This window comes from Ceratotherium simum, chromosome 3 (assembly GCF_057802395.1).
Source record: "Ceratotherium simum simum isolate JZ-2026a chromosome 3, ASM5780239v1, whole genome shotgun sequence".
Classification (NCBI taxonomy): Eukaryota; Metazoa; Chordata; class Mammalia; order Perissodactyla; family Rhinocerotidae; genus Ceratotherium; species Ceratotherium simum.
In genome coordinates, this window is record NC_141902.1 from 26273691 (window position 1) to 26290951 (window position 17261).

Here is a 17261-nt window from a genome sequence, read left to right on the forward strand (position 1 = left end):
GATGGACATGGAGGTTATTTCAATCACTATTTCCCAAGCTATTACGATCAGTCACATATAAGTGCTCATATAGGCATAAGCTTTTATTTATTTTGGGTTAATACCTAGGAGTGGAATTTCTCAGTTATATGGTAGGTGCATGTTTATCTTTTTAAGAAACAATGAAACTGTCTTCAGAGTGATTGTTCCATTTACATTCATTCCCAGCAGCAGCTGATGAGAGTTCCAGGTGCTCTAAAACCTTGTCAATACCTGGTATGGTCAATCATTTTTATTCTAGCCATTTTAGTAGGTATGTAGTAGTATCTTGTTTTAATTTGCATTTCCTTTATGACTAATGATGCTGAGCATTTTTCATGTGCTTATTTACCATATGTAAGTTTTCTGCGGTGAAATGTTTGTTCAAATCTTTGGCCTATTTTAAAAAATTGAGTGTCTGTCCTATTATTAAGTTGTAAGAGATTTTTATATATTTCAGATATGGGTCTTTTGTTAGATATATTTTTTGCAAAGATTTTCTCCTAGACTGTGGCTTTTGTTTCTATTTTCCTAACAGTGTGTTTTAAAGAGCAAGCATTTTTAATATTATGAAATGCAATGTACCAATTTAAAAAAATCACTTTATTGAGGTATGATTGACATACAAAAGCTATACATATTTACTGTATGCAACTTGATGAGTTTGTAGATAAGCACACACTCATGAAACCATCACTGTGATCAGTGCCAAAAACATAACCATCACCTCCAAAGTTTCCTCCCATTCTCTTTATTCTTTAATTTTTATTTATTTATTTTTTGTGATAAGAACCCTTAACATAAGATCTACTCTCTTAGCAATGTTTTAAGTATACAATACAACATTGTCAACTACAGGCACTATGCTGTATTGTAGATCACTAGGATTTATGCATCTTGCATAACTTAGACTTTGTACCATTTGACCAGCACCTCCCCATTTCCCCTTCCCTCAGCCCCTAGAAACCACCATTCTGTCCTCTGTCTCTATGAGTTTGACTATTTTAGATTCCTCATTTAAGGAGATCATATAATATTTGTTCTTCTGTGTCTGGCTTATTTCATTTAGCATAATGTCCTCCAGTTGTTCCATGTTGTCACAAATGGCAGGATATCCTTCTCTTTTTAGGCTAATATTCCGCTGTATGTAAACATCACCTTTTCTTTATCCATTCATCTGTCAATGGACATTTAGGTTGCTTCCATGTCTTAGCTATCTTGAATAGTGCTGCAGTAAACATGGGAATGCAGATATCTTCAAGACCCCGATTTCAATTCCTTTGACTATCTACCCAGAAGTGGCATTGCTGGATCATATGGCAGTTCTGGTTTTAATTTGTATTGATTTTTTGTACTGATTTTTAAAATCTTATGTCTTGTATCTTTTGTGTCATAATTAACAAATCTTTGCCAAACCCAAGGTATGTAAGATTTCCCCCAATGTTTTATTCTAGAAGTTTATAGTTTTATCTCTTTCATTTAGATCTACGATCCCTTTGGAGATACTTTATTTACACGGTGTGAGGTAAGGGTTGAGGTTTATATTTTTGAATATGGCTATCCAACTGTTCAAGCGTGATTTGTTGAAAAGATTATCCTTTCCTCATCGAATTGGTATGGTGCTTTTGTTGAAAATCAACTGATAATATATGTTTGGGTCTATTTCTGGACCTTTTATTCTGTTCCAATGTTATATTTGTCTATCTTTACATCAATACTACAATTTCTTGATTACTGTACCTTCATAAAAACAATATCAGTAGTGTTAGTTCCTCAAATTTGTTATTCTTTTTGATATTTTTTTGCTAATATAGTCACTGAATTTTCATATGTATCTTAGAATCCTTTTGTCAATTTCTACAAAAATTTCTGCTGGAATTTTTATTGAGATTACATTGAATTTGTAGATCAATTTGGAGAGAATGTACATGTTAATGTGAGTCTTCCAATTCATGAACACAATAACTCTCCACTGTTTGGAGCTGAAATCTGTGTCAGAAATTTTTTGTGTCCTTCAGTACATAAGTCTTGCACATCTTTCATCAAATTTATCCCTAAATATCATATTTTTCGATGTTGTTATAAATTGTCTATGTATGTATATACATATATATATATTTTTTAATTTCAACTGTGATTGTTTATTTTTAACATGTGGAAACAATACAATTTTGTATTTTGAGCCTGTATCTTGCAGCTTTGCCACACTGATTGATTAGTTATAGTAGTTTTTTAAAATTGTAGATTCTATAGCGTTTGCTACATAGGCAATTATGTTGTTTGCAATATGATAGTTTCTTTCTCTTATAAAATATGGTTGCCTTTTCTTTTTTTTTTTCTTTTTCCCTCATTGATTGCATAGATCTTTCTTCTGTTCCTTTTTCTCTTTCTTCTACTTCTCTTATTCCCATTATCTGTGTTACAACTTTGTAGTCTTCACACAGTTACTGGATATTCTGCCCCTTTTTATCAGTTTTGTTTCTCTTTGCTTTTCTATTTTCAAGGATATATCCTCTAGGTTGGAGATTTTTCCCTCAGCCATGTCCAATCTACTAATAAGCCCATCAAAGGCATTCTTCATTTCTGATGCAGTGGTTTTTTTTCTCTAGCATTCCTTTTTGGTTCGTTCTTAGGATTTCCATCTCTCCACTTACATTACCCGTCTGTTCTTGCATGCTGTCTACTTTATGCATTAGAGCCCTTAGCATATTAATCATAGTTGTATTATATTCCCAGTCTGGTAATTCCAACATCCCTGCCATGTCTGGTTGATGCTTACTTTTTCTTCTTCAAATTGTGTTTTTTGCCTTTTGGTATGCCTTGTAATTTTTACTTGATAGCCAGACATGACGTACTAGGTAAAAGGAACTGCTGTAAATAGACCTTTAGTAATAAACTGATGAAGTGCAGGGAGAAAGGAAGCATTCTATAGTCGGATGATCAGGTCTCAGTCTTTTACTGAGCCTGGGCCTCTGGACTGTGAATATCACAAGTTTTTAAATTTTTTTCTTTTCCCTTAGGCAGGAGAGGATGGCTAGAGTGGGCTAGAGTTGGTTCCTTTCCTTCTGTAGGTCAGTTAGGCTCTGATAATACCCAGCAGGTTATGCTCTGGTTAACTAGTTTTCCCTAAGGGCAGGCCTTGTTAAGAAGAACAAAGTGCTCTCGCCTATTTTAAAATTGTTCCTTTTCCGTTTCTTCCACTGGAAGCAGGAGAGGATTTTTCTCAGAAATTTACTTTGGGAAACTGGTCAAGCTCCTGGAGGTGTATTTCACAAAATTGTGGAACCCTCTATTACTGTGTCCCCCGGAATTTTTAACTCTCAGTCTTATCCACACTGAGCCTCCAGCAATTCATCAATTGCAGTTCAGGGTTTCCTACCTGGCATCAGTTCCTGTGGTGGTTTCTGATTGTGAATCTCTGCTCTGGTAACAGTGACTCCCTACATTTGCCTGTCGGTCTTTCCAATCTTGGGCACAGCAGTTTGCCCTGTGTCCTCCCTTCTTTTTCTTATGGATCCAAGAAACACTGTTGATTTTTCAGTCTGTTCATCTTTTTACCTGTTGCCAGGATGGAGTGATGACTTCCAACCTCCTTACATATGGAACCAGAAACTGGAAGTCTGTGCATCTTAATTTATCATTAATCTCTTTCAGATTAATGTTAACTTAATTTCAATAAAATACAGAAACTTTGCTCTAATATAGCTCTATAACAATATCTTCCCTTCTCCTTTGGGTTATTACTGCTATATATATATAATGTCTATATAAGGTATAAACCCACAAATAGTATGTTAGAATTTTTGTTTTATACAATCTCATGTCTTTTTTTGAAAAGGAGAAAGGAGAAAAACATATTTATAAAGTATTTTCTATTAATCCAAATATTTACCATTTCCAGTGCTCCCCTAGTGGATTTGAGTTATTGTCTGCTGTCATATCTTTTCTCCAAAATATATATACCCCCTTCCCCCTTCTTTGTTCTTTTATTATTAAATGTATTATAACTTGATAGACTATAAGCCTGACAATATAATTTGAAACTTATTGTTTCATGCAATTTTTTAAATCAATTAAGAAAACAAAAGAAAAACGCATATACATATTTCCTTTTCTATTTAGCTATATAATTTCCTTTACCTGGGCTCTTTATTTCTTTACATGCATTCCAATTAACATCTGATATCATTTCCTTTCATCCTGAAGAACTTCCTTTAGTATTCCTTGTGAGGCAGATCTTCTAGCAACGGATTTTCTCAACCTGTGTTTACATGAGAATGACTTTATTTTGCCTTCTGAGAGGAACATTTTCCTAAACAGCTTCTAGTTTAGGCAAAGGATTAATAGGAACAGAATAGATGTGTCCCTTAGAGTGAAGAACATCACAGGCGCTGAGATGTGGACAGGCACTACAGCTGAGTGATGGGGAGCAGGATCTTAGATCTCACCCACTTGGAAATAATTTTAACAGTGTATCAGTTTGCTAGCTTTGATGAAACAAAGTACCACAACCTGGTGACTTAAAAAATAGAAATAAATTGCCTCCGCTTCCTGGAAGCTAGAAGTCCAAAACAAGGTGTCAGCGGGGTTATTCCCCTCTGAGGGTTGTGAGGGAAGAATCTGATCCTGGCCTCTCTCCTGGGCTTATAGGTGCATTACTCTGACCTCTGCCTTCATGTTCACATGGTGTTCTCCCTGTGTGTGTCTGTCTCCAAATTTCCCCCTTTTATGAGGATACAAGTCACACTGGATTAAGGCCCACCCTAATGACCTGATTTTAACTTGATTACCTCTGTAAGACGCTATGTTCAAATAAGGTCACATTCTGAAATACTGGGGGTTAGGACTGCATATGAATTTGTGTGTGTGTGTGTGTGTGTGTGTGACAAAATTCAACCCATAACAAATAGTGATTTTTTGTTTTTTGTTTTGTGCTGAGGAAGAGTAGCCCTGAGCTAACATCTGTTGCCAATCTTCCTCTACTTTATATGTGGGTCACCACCAGAACATGGCTGATGAGTTGTGCAGGTCTGCACCTGGGATCTGAACCCACGAACATGGGCTGCCGAATTGGAAAGCGCCAAACTGAACCACTATGCCACAGGGCCAGGTGCAAATTTTTTTTTTTAATCATTGAGTCTGTGACTCTTTGATTTTTAAATTCAACTTGCACAGCATCCCTTCTACAGGTAAAACACAGAAGTGTGGAGTCTATCATTTTGATCAAGAGTCCTGACTCCCCTTGTCAAATATCTAAACCCTAGCAAAGCTCCCAAGTCTCTCCCACAGGCTAACTAAACAAATGTCCTTAATTAGAAGAAAATGTAGGAATTTAGATTTATCAACTTGGAATGGAGAAAGTCTTCCTTAGAAGGCTTAGATTTGGCACTATAAGAATAAAAATATCCTTGACAAGAGCTGAATAAAAAAATTTAAAAGATGCAATATATTTAGAGAAATTATGTGCAGTATATATGATAGGCAATACAATATTCATATTATTAAAATAATTTTTACAGATAAACAAGAAAAAGACAATCTATTAAAATTCCAACACACAGGGCAAGTTGTTCACCTACTCTAGTAATCAGGAAAATGCAAATGAAAATACCAACAACATATTTTCAAGTTACCTAAAATCCAAAAGTGCTTGAAGTAGTGTTAACTAAGATGCAGGGAAATAGGCTTCCCATACCTTGTTGATGGCAGTGTGGATTGTTAGAGACATTTTGAAGGCAACTCTTCAATAACTATAAAGTATAAAATAAGCATGTCCTTTGACCCAGCAATTTCACTTGTAAGGATTCATAAGAAATATATATATATGTATATTTATAAAAATAAATATAAATTTATGTGTGTTGATGTGAATAAATATAAATATATATATTTATTTATGATTCTGGTTATGATCACTAAAAGAAGTAAAGAAATTAAATATTATTAATAGGTGAGCAAGTTAATTAAGTTATTATACAAGCGTACTGTAAAGTTTCTGTGTGTGTACATGTGTATAAGCACATCTCAAAAATACATTTTTAAATAAAAACAAGTTGTGGAAAAATATACATGATATGTTCCAATTTATATAGGAAAATTGGGTAGATCTTTCCATGAGTATCCACGTAAATGAAAAGGAACATGATGGGCAGGACAACTACAAACTGTCAAAATGTGTTACTATAGGAGTTGAAGAGGAAATGGAATGGAGGTGGGGAGAGTCAGTTTCTGGCTTTCAGGTTTTCCTCTACATACTAATGTAATATCTTGAGGCTTTTACAGTGAGAAAGGATTTGTGTAATAATGCAAATATTTCAACATAAACTTAAAAATGGTAAATTGATATCCACATATCTGTCCCTTTTTTACTTCTCCCAAATCGTCCATATCCCAAGTGTATGTGTTACAGATAAGCAATAAAGAAAACTTCAAATTTTTCTCAAGGGCAAATGAATCAATTTGGAAAATTCATTTCAATTTTTGAGAGGCTGGAAGGACTAATATGTTGCAATATCCAGAGCCTGGACACTTCCCTGGGTCTAAAGGAAGACAGTCTTTGGGACAACCAAACGGTTGTTCTCACCTTTTTTAGTGAGACTTAACAAAGAAAGCAACATTTGATTAAAACAAAGAGCTGTGGCAAATTCTCATTTCCTTTTCCCTTTAGTGAAGGATTACAGTTGTGACTCTTTGTTTTCTCACAAACTTCTCAGTCCCTTCAATAATATAAGCCCTTCTTCCTCATCCTCTTTATTCCTTTCATTCCTCCTTGATTTCCTCACTATCTTATCTTTAGTCATTTTCCTTTTTTCCTCCTTTGCTTTTCTTCTCCTTCTCTTGGGCTTCTGCTCATTCTCATGCAGCTCATTCTCTGCTCATTCTCATGGTCAAAGAGGCCATTCCATTGGTCACATTGCTTTTTAGACCATGAATCACATACTGTGGACCCTGGTGAGGAATCTGTGGATACCAATATATGTACTCATAGACATACTCACTTCCACTGATTGTGGAGTGGTTACAGGGCAGGTGCACAGGTCCTTCTTCAGTACTCTCCATTGCACTTTGCTGTGTGGTTTTAGCATCACCCATAATACCTGAGGGGTTGAGAAACAATGGATTATTAGCTCTGGATTATCAAATCTGGGTGCATCCAAGGTCAGGTTTACAGGCATTCCCAGAACTCTTCTCTTCAGTCGTAACCCATATTTGAGTATTGTCATGTGTGTTGCTAGGGCAAGATAAATATTACTGGCATATATTATTGAGGTATCCAGAGCCACAAGGCCAAAGTTAAATTGCTCTCGTCCATGACCCTTGGGCTCAGTGAACCCAAAACTCCTTCAGTCTGAGACCTGCGAGACTCAAGGGATCTTCTGTGAGTAGTGGATACCCTCAGCCTCCACAATGATGCTAAGATTCTCTAGAGAAACGCATAGACACATAGAAACACAGAGATGCAAATTCTTTTCAGGAGTTTAGTAAAGTACAGTGAGAGAAGTAGAAGCAGCAGATACCAGCCCTTTGTCTTTAGCCATGACAGTCATCCTTTCTTAGACCCAGATCACTTACCAAAAATTAGAATAGTTATTCCTGTCACTGATCTCATAGTTCAAGTGCAACGTGGGGTTCCAGGCCTCAGAACTCAGGATCTGTGTCTGATCCTAAGTTGGGGGAGGTCCCAAGCAACCACACAGCAGCCTCTAGCACAGCCCCACACCAGGCAGCTTTCAATTCGGGTCAAGCATCAGCTAACGACAGAGCACTCTCTTGGTTGGGTCTACTCCCACTTGCAGGATTAAACATAAATTTAAAAAGACGGTAAGAATATTTTCCCAATGTCTAGCCCTAGATCAGAGGGTTTACACTGAGATCATTTTCAAGGTTCAAATTCAAATAGTCTAGGTCTGAATGAATAAAATCATCCACAAGGAGATTATCCATCCCTCGTTTATGGTACAAGGTAAAACCCACCAATAATTAGTGGTTTGATGCTACTTTGGGTTGGTATTAAATGTCCCTTAATCCAAGAAACCTTAGTTGAGCCCTGCGCTGTTAAGGGAAGAAGAGAATTCCTATCCATATTCCCAGCCAGAGCAAGTAAGTGTCATAAGCAGTAATACATAATTTAATTTCAAAAGTTAAAAACTTTTTGGGGCCAGACCAGCAGTGTAGTGGTTAAGTTCATGCACTCCGGTTGAGTGGCCTGGGGTTTGCAGGCTTGGATCCTGGGCACAGACCCATGCACCGCTTATCAAGCCATGCTGTGACAGCGTCCCATATAAGGTAGAGGAAGATGGGCATGGATGTTAGCCCAGGGCCAATCTTTCTCAGCAAAAAGAGGAGGATTGGCATTGGATGTGAACTCAGGGCCTATCTTCCTCACCAAAAAAAAAAAAAAAAAGTTAGAAACTTTTTCCTGGTCAATAAAAACAAAAATGATTGTAAACTAAGTTAAAAATCCAAAGACACTATGGAAGATAATATTTGCAATATATTTGACAAAAATAACTTCATAGTTGTATTATATTGCTGTGCTCAGTCTGACAGGAAAAGATAAAATTAAATCCAATCTAAAAGCCAAGTTGCCTGGTGTTCAGGTCTCCCACACTGGCTCCTGGAATGATGTCTTAAGCCTCTTCTAGACGGACATTGTTCGGTGAATGTGGTCTTCATTCAGGAACCAATGACTTGGATTGTATTTATTCCTATTCCACTAAGCCCCTTCTTTAACACATATTTTCTCATGTCCATGCCCATGCCTAGGGGTGGCATGCCTTGAGGACACTAAGGAGAAAAGAAGAGAAGGAAGAGATGGGATGAGAAGATTTGGAAAGGGAAATGAAATGAAGCCATTTACAAGAGAGGTGAAAATAAACATAAAGGAATTTATCTGGTTGTTCTCAAAAGTGGTTATTATTAACAAAATGGGATAGAATAAAGCTAAAATTAATCATCCTTCTCTGCTATAACAACTAAGCTTATTCCTCCACTATAGGAACAAATATTTGGCCATTTAAAATTAAACTGTTAATCATCTCTCTCTTTTCTTTCCGTGAGGGGTTAGCTCTTTGCTCTGCATTTGGCAAGGGACTCATCCATATCCTTGAAGCTGTGCATACACTCAGTGTGAGATTATGAGGTACACATTGAGGAAGGGGTTGAAAGTAAGTTCCTTGCACAACATTGATAAACTCTCCCTCACACTGGAACCAGCTTAGTTTGCGGATCTAACAGCCCCCTCTTCTGACTATACTTATGAATTCCTTAACTTAGAACCAGGAACTAAGTCACTCAGTGATCTTTCAAGGATTGTGTTTCAGGTCTCAAATAAATGTCTCAAATATGCTACCTCTCTCTAGTGGCAAGGCTCAGTGAAGTGTTTCCCTCCACAATATTCTAAGACTAAACATAAACATTGAATTACGTTTAGTCTTGGGAATTTTAGAACTAATCTTGTGATGCTTTTCTCACAGAAATAGTTCTAAAATCCCCATCAATGAAATTCCTTTTATTTTCCGTAGTATCTTGTACTTTCCATGTTTGAAGGCAGTTCCCAAAGCCCACATTATTCATTGGTTAACAAAGAATTTGGCACAGATTATGCACTTAATAATAATTTGTTAAATGGATATATTAATTAATATTTACTGGGAGAAGTTAAATGGAATGATTCTCAAAATTATTTTGAATAAAAGCTTCAAATTTTCTGGAAAAGAAATTGAACAAAAGCATCCAGTATTGAATGTAAATGCAAGATTAGATTGTGGACAAAAATCAAATAGACCAACTCTCACTCCCCATCCTCCAATTAAAGAAAAATTCACAAATCTAGAAGAGAGGCAGCCTTGTTATGAGAATGTGGCAGTCTATGGCATGGTGGTCATGTATTCATAATTGGTTTAATGTCTTCACCGTGCATCTACCATGTGCCAGATTATACAGTAATAATAGTAATTCAAGGCTGGCATAAATATATAAACGAAAGAAATTTTGGTATTGCTAAAAGAAATATGAAAAGTAAGAGTCATTATGTCCACTCGTTACATAATACAAAAGTCAGATCAATGTTACAACTTTTTATCTAGTATCCATTACTGCCATATTCAGGTAGTATGGAGCATCCAGATTTTCTCCAGAGAAAAATAAGTCCTGTGGTATACAAGAGCTTCGTTGAGATATATTTCACATACCATACAATTCACTTATTTAAAGTATGCAACAGTATAAGTGTTCAATGGATTTTAGTATATTGATAGAAACGTGCAACCATCACCACAACCAATTTTAGAAAATTTCATACACCCCGAATGGAACCCATACCCATTAGCAGTCACCCACCATTTTCCCCCATGAAACTAGTCTACTTTATCTCTGTCTTTGTCCTTCTGGTCTGCTATAACAAATTAACACAGGCTGAGTAGCTTATAAACAAGAGAAATTTAATTCTCTCAGCTCTGGAGGCTGGGAAGTCCAAGATCAGCACCAGTAAATTTGATGTCAAGTGAGGGCCCACTTTCAGGCTTATAGGTGGTGCCTTCCTGCTGTGTCCTCACATAGTGGAAGGGGCAAGGGATAGCTCTGGAGCCTCTTTTAAAGATCGTTAATCCCAAAAGCCCCACCTTTTAACACCATCACCTTTGGGGGTTAGGATTCAACTTGTGAATTTTTGGGGGACACAAATCTTCAGACCATAGCACTCTCTGTACATTTTCTCATTCTGGACATTTCATATAAATGGAATGATACAATATGTGGACTCTTGGGGCTGCCATTTTTCATTTACTGTAAGGTTTTCAAGTCTCATCTATGTTGTTGCATGTATCAGTACTTCCTTACTTTTTATTACCCGATAATATTCCATTGTATGGATATGCCATGTGTCATTTGTAAATTCATCAGTTGATGGACATTTGGATTATTTCCACTTTTTGGCTATGGATATTAATGGGTAAGTCTTTGTGTAGACATATGTTTTCTTTTCTATTGGGTATACACCTAGGAGTAGAATTGCTGCATCATATGATAACTCGGTGCTTAGTGGTTTGAGGAACTTCCAGATCATTTCCAACAGTGGCTGCACAATTGTACACATTTATAAAAGTGTCAGAAGGTTCCATTTCTTTATATGCTCATCAACACTTGTTATTTTCTCTCTTTTTGATTGGGCCATCTTAGTGGCCATGAAGTAGTAATTTCCTATGGTTTTGATTAGTGTTTCTTTGAGAGCTACCAGCATTGAGCATCTTTTCATGCTCTTATTGACTATTTACATATCCTCTCTGGAGAAACATCTATTCAAATCTTTGGCCCATTTAAAATTGAGTTTTGGCTTTTTATTGTTGAGTTGTAAGAGATTTTTATACTTTCTAGATATAAATCCCTTATTAGACATATGATTTGCAAATATCTTCTCTATTTTGCTGTTTTTTTCACATTCTTGATTGTATTCTTTGAAGCACAGAATTTTTAAATTTGATGAAGTCCAATTTATCTTTTGTGCTATCTCACTTGTGCTTTTGGTGTCATATCTAAGAAGAATTTGCATAATTCAAGTTTACAAAGATTTACTTCTATGTTTCTTCTAAGAGTTTTATAATCTTAGACCTTATATTTGGGTCTTTGATTCATTTTGAGTTAATTTTTTGTGTGTAGCATAAAGAAAAAGTACAACTTCATTCTTTCGTATGTGGATCTGCAGTTGTTGAAAACACTATTCTTTCTCCTTGTCAAAAATCAATTGACCATAAATGTATGGGTTAATTTTGTGGCACTCAATTATATTCCGTTCATCTATATGTCTATCCTTACTGAGTCATAAGTATGAATAGCTTCAAATTGAGAAGTTAGTGCTAAACAGTTTTCCTAAGTATTATTATCAATTTGCAACCTTGCTTGTAGCGTAGGAGACAGTCAGCAAATCATTCTCTCCATTACTTGGTATTGTCTGTATTTTTAAGTTTAGACTTTCTGGCTGGTGTGTAGCAATATCTTGCTGTTTTTATTATTTCCTTTGTTATTAAATCAATATTATTGAGGCATAAATTAGGTGTAGCACAATGAACCCATTTAAACTGTTTTGAAATATAGCAAGTTTGGGGATATAAAATCATCTAACTATTATCTAAATCAAGACGTAGAACAATTATTTCACCCCAAAACATCCCTCTGTGCCCTCTATGTCAATATTCTCTAACTCTAGAACCCAGGCAACCACTGATCTGCTTTTTCTTAACCTAAATTAAATTTGTCTTTTCTAGAGGTTCAAATAAATGGAAATATAAAGTGTAAACTCTTTTTATCTGGCTTCTTTTTCTCAGCATAATGCTTTGAGAATCCATCCTTGTTACTGTGTGTGTAAGTATTTCATTTCTATTTATTGCGGAGTAGCATTCACTTAACTTGTTGATGGACATTGGATTATTTCCAGTTCTGGGCTATTATGAAAAAAGCTGCTACAAATATTTGAGTACACATATTTGTGAACATATTTTTTATTTATTTTGGGTAAAACCTAAGAGTGCAATTGTTAGATCATATGGCATGTGTATGTTTAACCTTATAAAAAATGCTAAAACATTTTTCAAAGTGATGGCACAATTTGATATTCCTAGCAACAACAGAATAACTCTTTAAGACTTGTAACTGCTTCATATCTTTGCAACATTGTATTGTCTTGCTCTTTTTTTTCAAATGGACTTGACCTTCTTCTCAGTTGAGGGGTTCCAGGCCTCTCCATTGGCTTAGTTCTAGGAATTGAATAAGGAGGCTATGAATCCCCACTATAGGAACTCAAGTTATGTTCCCCCTCCCCCAGAAAATCTAGAAGATATAAAACAGGACATTAGTAAATTTCCCCTTTCTTTCATTTCTCTTTTTTCTCATTTCATTTATCTCTCTCCAAAGATCTTTGAAGGTTAAAACACTCTGATTAAACTCTTTCCCTGTAAATTATTGTGGTAATATCACATACTTGTCTGTCTATTAAACATCACCATGTATTTCCCCAGGATCCCGTTATGCCAGTTGGAATCAGGAAAGCAACTTATATGGCAATATCCTCCTTCTGTTCCCTCTCCTGTCTCCATCATCTTCACCCTGCAGAAATTGCCTCCAAGTAACATTTTAAGAATTCTGGTGACCTACTCAACAATAAATTTCCTGATACCTTGGTGAAGAGATTGTCCTCTGGCATTCCCAGGGAGTGTGGTAAGCAAGCATATGATCAAATTGCAATTATAAATTCCATTTCAACAGTCCCATTTCCCTGAATTTTCAGACTCCTTCCTCTATAAGATACCCAGGAAGTGTCTGCATTCCAACCTAATTAGCTGTAGGCCAATGGAGCTCTGACTATCCCTAGATCCAAAGTGTATACAGGAAGTAGGGCATATCAAAACCTGAAAGGAGATGGTCATGTAGAAAGCCAACTTAAAAGGAGCTACACTCATTGAACAAATGATGTAACCTACTCAAAGAGATCCCTCAGGAAAGGAACAAGGGATAAGTACCCTGACCTCACTCTGTTACCTCTTTACCTCTTACCTCACTCTGTTACCTCTGTTACGCTCCTGCAGATTCCTGCAGGGGCCTCCTCATTGGCAGAAATCCACTAGAATCCAGAAGAAAAAGGAGCTATATTGACATGGTCCTTTCAGATCAGCCCTCTGAGGCAGGAGAAAGATGGAGAGTGGATGAGAGGCAAATGGAACACTCAGACACAGACGATCTGTGTCTAGTAGTCTATTCTTTCACTCATACCACATCGGCTTGATATTACATAAAGGAAGTCCTTTTCTTTGCTCTTCTTATTTCAGAGCATCTAGAATATTCTTGACCTGTTTTTCAGATATATTTTAGAATTGTCTTTCAATAGGCACACATGCACACACACACACACACACACACACACACAGAGTTGACATTGATGGAGATTTCCTTGAGTTTATTTACCAAAGGTGAGATAATTGACATTTTTGCTTTACTCATCTTCTAATTCATGAACATGGCATATTCTCACACTTACATACATCTATTTTTTTAATTTATATTTTTCTGTGCTGAGGTCTTGTATATATGGACATTGAGGGTATTACGTAAAGTGAAATAAGTTAGAGGGAGAAGGTCAAATACCTTATGATCTCACTCATTGAGTAGTAGCTAATAACAACAACAAACACATAGAGACAGAAATTGGATTGGTGTTTACCAGAGGGGAAGGGGGGGTGAGGAGGGAAAAAGGGATAATTAGGCACATGTGTGTGGTCATGGATTATAAGTAGTATTTGGGTGGTGAACATGAGAACATGACGTAATCCATGCAGAATAGAAATATAATGATGTACACTTGAAATTTATACAATGTTATAAACCAAGGTTACCGCAATAAACAAACAAAAATAAATAAATAAATAAATAATTTGTTCTCTAATATTTGGCAGACATCCTATTTTAAGAGTACCTTTAAAAATTTCACATCTAATTTCTACTTGCTTGTATACAAAATGTAATTTTAAAAATTATATTGCTAAACTGCTTTAGTAATGTAATATATTTCTAGATTACTTTATCTATATCACAACTGTCTTGGTGACTAATGTTATTTATATTCCTTGATTTTTAATTATTAAAACTTTTAATTCTTTTTCTTTCCTTTTTATAGTGGCTAGGATTCCAGTACACTGCTTAATAGAAATAGTGCTATTTGGCTTCCTTGTAAGAAGTCATTTGACATTTCCCCTTGAAATTTGGCTTTTTCTTTATGTTTGTCACATATACCCTTTTCCAGAATGAGGAAATTTTTCTTTTATTCCTAATTTGCTAAGAATTTATTTCTTTATTATGAGTGAATGTTTTTAAACACCAAATACTTTTGTGTAACTATTGAGATGATGAAACGATGTTATTAATGTGGATTCTGACTTTGATTGATTTAAAATGTTAAATAAACGTTACATAAAACCCGACTTGGTTACAATATATTATCCTTTTATATAAGCTGCTAATTCTTTTTGCTATTATTTTGTTTAGAAGTTTTGAATTTATGTCCATTGAATGAGGTTATCCTATAATTTTAAAACATTTCTTTATTCGGGTTTGCATATTAAGATTATTCTGTCCTTGTAAAATTTTTCCTCTTTTTTCTGTATTTAAGGAAGTTTGGTGCACCAGATAGGTTATGCTGTCATAATAATCAATAGTCAACTCCAAAATTACATTGGCTTAAATACCCGGTTATTTCTTGCACATACATAATTCATTTTGAATCAAGGTGATTCTGCAGGTCAGCTATACTACATGTGACGGCTAACGTTAGACCCTCCATATCAATACACAAGTCAATACTCACCACAGTCCAAGAAAGCAGAGGTTGAAAGTTAAGCTGCGCAGTTAAATGCCTCTATCATGAAGTGACACTTGCCATTTCTACTCACATTTCTTTGGCCATAGTAAGTCATATCATAAGTCATAGTCATAGTCATAGTAAGTCATAGTAAGTCATTTGGCCACGTCAATCTTCAGGAGTCACGCAATTCTTCTGGGTTGCTGGAAGGAGAGGGGAACTGGATATTGATGAACAGTCCATAGTCAGCCTTTGGATTTGTAACCAAGAATTCATTTCCTCTCTTCTCCCCATGCAGGAGACGGGTACTCCTTCTCCAAGGGAGACAACCCAGTGACTCCTTCTGATCAAACGCAGAATCTCTGATTGATCTCCTATAGTCTTCCTCTTGTCTTGAGGTGGTTCCTCCTGGTCTAAAGATCTATGAAGAAAAAACAAGCAGAAAACACACAAATAAACAAAAACAAGTAAACTGTCTCCTCTACACACTCAATATGCAATTATGGAACAGTTCGAGGATTACATAATACACACAGTGTTGGTTTGAAGCTAGTCTGTGATACCAAGAGGCATTCTCTATGGCATTCCTTACCCCCTTGTGATGAGACTCTGCTTTATGCAAGGAGCTGTCTTGCTCCTTGTGTTTTGCATTCTCTGGCTCAGAACATTTGGAATGTTCTTTCATTATCCTCTTTGGCCACATGTTAAGGGCTATACCTTCCTTGGGGGCTAATTTCTTAGCCCATTCTCTACTTGGGTTTTTTAAGAGCTGAGGAATTACTTTAAATCTCTCATTATCATAGTTTGTTGTAGTCAAAGCTGCTTTTGGCCAGACAGCTCTTTCAAAAGATTCGTTGCCTTCTTATCTATTTGATTCTGGTAAGAATCATATATTCATATATTTATAAAATTGGTTTATATATAAATAAATATATAAATATGTAAAATGAGTTAATATATATGAAAGAACTGTTAAAATCAGGATGATATTAGAAGAGAAAATGAATGGTTTTTATGCTATTTCAGATCTGAGAATCCAACCATTCGAGATGATAATTAGAAAACTACTTCTGATTTTCCTGAAATAAATGGGTTCATTCAATCTAGCTGTTTAGGAACAAGTTGAAAAGCACTTTGTGATTTATTTTAACCTAAGATATAAACGTAATACCTGGGAATCTCAGGGAAGAAGGCTGTTTTATACACTCAGCTCAAATATGGGAACAGTTTTTATAGAAGAGGAGTTTACATTAGAAGGTCTCAGCTGTGCTTCCACGGTGCCTGCCTTCTTCCTGTTGGTGGTTCATGTGAGCAAGCCTCTGAGCAGGTGGCTGCCTTTATGGAGCTCTAGTGTTTTTGATTATCTTCCGCCGTCATTTCTATTACTGTGGGCTCCCAGAGAACACAGAAGTATATTGCTGAGTCTGCCAGTTGTAAGGAAGAGATGGTGAGGCTCATGAACTTTTCTGCCTTTTGAAAGTTCACAGAGAAGTGATCCTGCTTTGCACTTGGCTTATCAGAATCCTGATAAATAAAGAAAACCATCCTTCCACTGGGAGACTGTTTGTACCAGTACAAATCATAATAACTGCTCCAACCGATTTCATACTTGCAGTCCAGGGTTACAGCCTCTCCTTCCTGCCTTGTTATTGTAGTTGGAGCTTGGATTACTTTCTGAGCCATGCTGGATCCTATGGAAAAAGGAGAAGATAGGATTTGTCCTCTGAAATATCTCAGGTGGGCCATGAGGACTAGATTCATTTAAGACACCAAGACAAAGAATCACATAATGTTTCATTTCCCCACCTCTCTTCCCTCTTAATACCTCCAGTAGTTACAACTTGCATAGTCCTTCCCTTGAGCTCTAAGAGGAAGCCAAGACCTCCTGTTTAGGGCCACA

At 36.1% G+C, this 17261-nt stretch overlaps 1 pseudogene; it reads right to left on the bottom strand.

Moving 5' to 3' along the window:
• Positions 1-16708: 16708 nt before the first annotated feature.
• On the bottom strand, positions 16709-17044 carry LOC147917465 (T cell receptor delta variable 1 pseudogene; annotated as a pseudogene).
• Between the last annotated feature and the right edge of the window lie 217 nt (positions 17045-17261).